At 39.1% G+C, this 4,106-nt stretch overlaps 1 pseudogene; it reads left to right on the forward strand.

Moving 5' to 3' along the window:
- Positions 1–2,679: 2,679 nt before the first annotated feature.
- LOC127680269 (casein kinase II subunit alpha-like) lies at positions 2,680–3,397 on the forward strand (annotated as a pseudogene).
- The last annotated feature ends 709 nt before the right edge of the window (positions 3,398–4,106 follow it).

The following is a 4,106-nucleotide window of genomic DNA, read 5'->3' on the forward strand; positions in this document are numbered from 1 at the left end:
GGGTGGGTTCTTATAGGCAAAGAGGAAGTTGAATTAGAGGTTTGTGAAGCACTATCTTCCCCAGGTAGAGGGTGTCATGGGTCTAAGTCCCCAGACCAGGTCACAGAAAAGGAAGCCATTCTGGAAAACGGAGTCTTTCATTTTTCACCAAGCTAGGAAGACCTATCCAGACATGGTAGACTTTGACCTTAACTAGGAGGATTCTCACTGCAGATTTACTAACATATAAATCATTGATGAGACAAAGGTGGCTTTGCCTAGGAATTTATCCAATGTTATCACGACTTGGTTTCTGCTTGACTTATAATCCAAGAGCTTTCTGCTTGTGTTTCATTATTAAACACTATGTTCTTGTGTTGAATCTTTTGACTCTCTCTCTCTCTCTCTCTCTCTCTATATATATATATATATATATATATATATATATATATATATATATATATATATATATATATAATTTGTCTATTCATAACTTCATTGATGAGAGCTTCTATCCTCATAACATCAGCAGCCATGCATATTATTTTCATTGACCTGAGTCAGGTTCACAGTATTATAAACACTATTAAGAACCATTGCTTTCTGCAAATACTGTAACATTACTTGGCTTCTATTGTCTATTATGTAATTATTACTGTGGTCAGTAGGACATGTACATAAAATGTTCCCTTATTTTAAGAATAGTGTCTGTTTTATTATTAACAAAACAAGATATTCCATTATTTTACTGCACACAGCAATGTGGAACTTATCTTGTTTGTGGTAGGTTTATGTTATAACACTAAGCTAATCTGTGTCCCATTCACCTTGCTACAAGTGTTTACAATACTGTGAACCTGACTCAGGTCAATGAAAACAATATTCATGGTTGCTGATGTTATAAGAAGGATAGAAGCTCTCATCAATGAAGTTATGAATATATATATATATATATATATATATATATATATATATATATATATATATTCAACACAAGAACATAGTGCTTAATAATGGAGCACAGGCAGAAAGCTTTTGGATTACAAGGTGAGCAGACAGAAACCAAGTTGTGATAACATTGCATAAATTCTTAGGCAAAGCCATCCTTTAAAATCTACCTCTGGACATTACTACTAAGAAAAAGAACAATGTATCTATTTTGACATCTTTAACATGTTTTCTTATTTTAAAATGTGAGTTTTATGTTATATAGTATAGGTCTTTTATAATAAATCATTTCATGGAATTTTTATCAAGCGTTAGACATAATTTTCTAAGATGTAATTCAAAACACTGACATCTCAAAAAAAAGAAATGTATCTAAGAATAAATATTGAAAGTAGATGGGGAGTAGAATTGAGGGGGGATTTCAGGACCAGATGTCAGAACAGACAAGGGAGACAGCCAAGTAGCTATGAAAAAGAATAGAAATCTGCAACTGATGGGGATGAAGGAGTTGGGGGGAGCATCTCTAGGACATTACAGATTCCTGGTATAAGGGAGGTACCCAAGCATTTATAGGATGACCTTATCTGTGACTCACAACATTTGAGATATTGTGAGATATAAATATTTGAGATATAAAGAGGCCATTTCCTATAGCCAGGCAGGAACACCAGTGGAGCAATAGAGTCACCAACTCACCCACAAAATTTTTGACCCAATATATATGCTGTCTACAAGAAATTCAGGGATGGGGGTTGGAGAAGAGACTGAGGCAATGACCAACCAATAACTGACTCAACTTGGAGACCCATCCCATAGACAAGCAGCAAATAGCTGACACTATTAATGGTACTCTGTTATGCTGACAGACAGGAATCTAGCATGGCTGTCAACTAAGAGGCTCCACCAAGCAGCTGACTCAGATGCGAAGACCCACAGACAAACAGTGGATGGAGTGTGGAGACTCTTATCAAAGAACAGGAGGAAGGATAGCAGGCCATGAAAAGAATAAGAACTCCACAGGAAGACCATCAGAGTCAACTATCCTGAACGCTTGAAGCTCTCAGAGTCTGAACCACCAACAAAAGAACATATATGATCTGGACCTAGGCCACCTTGTACATATGTAACAGATGTGCAGCTTGTTCTTCCTGAGATCCCAAACAACTGAAGTGGGGCATCCCAAGAGCTGTTGCTTATATGTGGGATGTGTTCTTCTATCTTGGTTGCCATGTCTGACATCAGTGGAAGAAGATGTGCCTAGGCCTGCAAACACTTTCAGTGTCAGGGTGACGGGATACCCAGAAAACCTCTACCTGCTCAGAGAAGAATGGGATGGGGTATGGGGCAAGGATTGTGGGAGAGGGTTACTGTGAAGTGGAGAGTGAACAGGATGTAAAATGAATAAATAAATAAATAATAAACTAAAAATTAGAATAAATATTGAAAATATGAAGTAAATTTTTATATATCAAAGGATTTAAGAAACAAATATTGGCTCCCACTTCCGGCAGTGGAGGCTGCAGCCTCACTCTGGTCCTTGTGGATGATGACTAGGCCATGTGTCTCCTACTCCACCACCACCATATTGTCAGTTTGAGGCATAGGGAGTGCAGCTAGTGCCGCTGCCACTTCCATCACAGTATGAAGATAAAGGGTCTGAAACAAAGTCTTACCAGCTTCTGCTTTTGAACAGTGACTGTCAGATCTTCAAACACCAAGTTCAGCTTTGTCTGTCAACTTGTCTGACATGTGGGGACTGTGCCAAGCAGGGCAAGGGTTTACATAGATGTTAACATGCACAGATCCCGAGTGTACTGGGACTATACATCACTTGTGGTGTAATGGGAAAATCAAGACAACTACCAGCTTGTTCGAAAATTGGGCAGGGGAAAATACAATGAAGTGTTTGAAGCCATCAACATCACAAATAATGAAAAAGATGTTAAAAATCTCAAGTCAGTAAAATTGAAGAAAATTAAACATGAAATAAAGATTTTGGAGAATTTGCGAGGTGGGCCCAACATCACCACACTTGCAGACATTGTAAAAGATCCTGTGTCACAAACCCCTGCCTTGGTTGTTGAACATGTAAACAACACAGACTTTAAACAATTTTACCAGATGTTAAAAGACTATGACATTTGATATTACATGTATGAAATTCTGAAAATTCTAGATAATTGTCATAGCATGGGGATTGTGCACGGAGACGTGAAACCCCATAATTTCATGATTGATCATGAGCACAGAAAGCTTTGGCTAATAGAATGGGGTTTAATCTGAGTTCTACCATCCTTGCCAAGAGTATAATGTCTGAGTTGCTTCCTGATATTTCAAAGGTCCAGAGCTACTTGTAGATTATCAGATGTACTATTATAGTTTGGATATCTGGGAGCTTGGGTTGTATGCTGGCAAGGATAATCTTCCAGAAGACAGGCCATGGATCACCCTTACTTCTACACTGTTGTGAAGGACCAGGCTTGAATGAATTCCACTAGCATGGCAGGGGACAGCACACCTCTCAGAAGCACCAATATGATGTCAAGGATTTTTTCAGTGCCAAGCCCTTCACCCCTTGGACTTCTGGCAGGCTCACCAGTGACTGCCACTGTCAATTCACTTGGGATACCTGTTCCATCTGCTGATGGCGCTCAGCAGTAATGACCTCCATCTATCTTCTGATACCTGAACAGAGGTAGGGAAGTCCACCCTTTCCTTGATGCAGCTTGTGCCTGGTTGAGAGGGGTGGGAACACTTCAGAAGCAACCATGTCTAAGCCGTTGCTTGTGGATTAAGTAGTTGAGTCATAAAAAAAAATTATAGGCTGATTTTCCTATTTTTTTCTTCCTTGAAAAACAACAAAGCAAAACAAAACTAAACAAAGCCCTTGGACTTCATAATTCAAGGGATTCCCTGAAAAAACTACCTGCAGGTAGAATATTTAATGGACAAAATTTTTTCTCCCCTTCCAAATTCAGTTTATTACCACTAAAGAACAAAGATAAACTGGTCTCAGACCCAGCTGCGTTCGGGTGGAGATTTCATCCCCTTCTCATGTCGCTCTCGCCACATTGTACACTCTTGGGGCTTATATTCATGTTCTTCTCCAGAGATTATAAGCTGTTGTTCATCAAGGGAGGAGGGGAGGGAAAAGGTACTGAGGAGACAGTGCATCCTGA

Source organism: Apodemus sylvaticus, chromosome 3, assembly GCF_947179515.1.
Source record: "Apodemus sylvaticus chromosome 3, mApoSyl1.1, whole genome shotgun sequence".
In the NCBI taxonomy this organism is placed as follows: Eukaryota; Metazoa; Chordata; class Mammalia; order Rodentia; family Muridae; genus Apodemus; species Apodemus sylvaticus.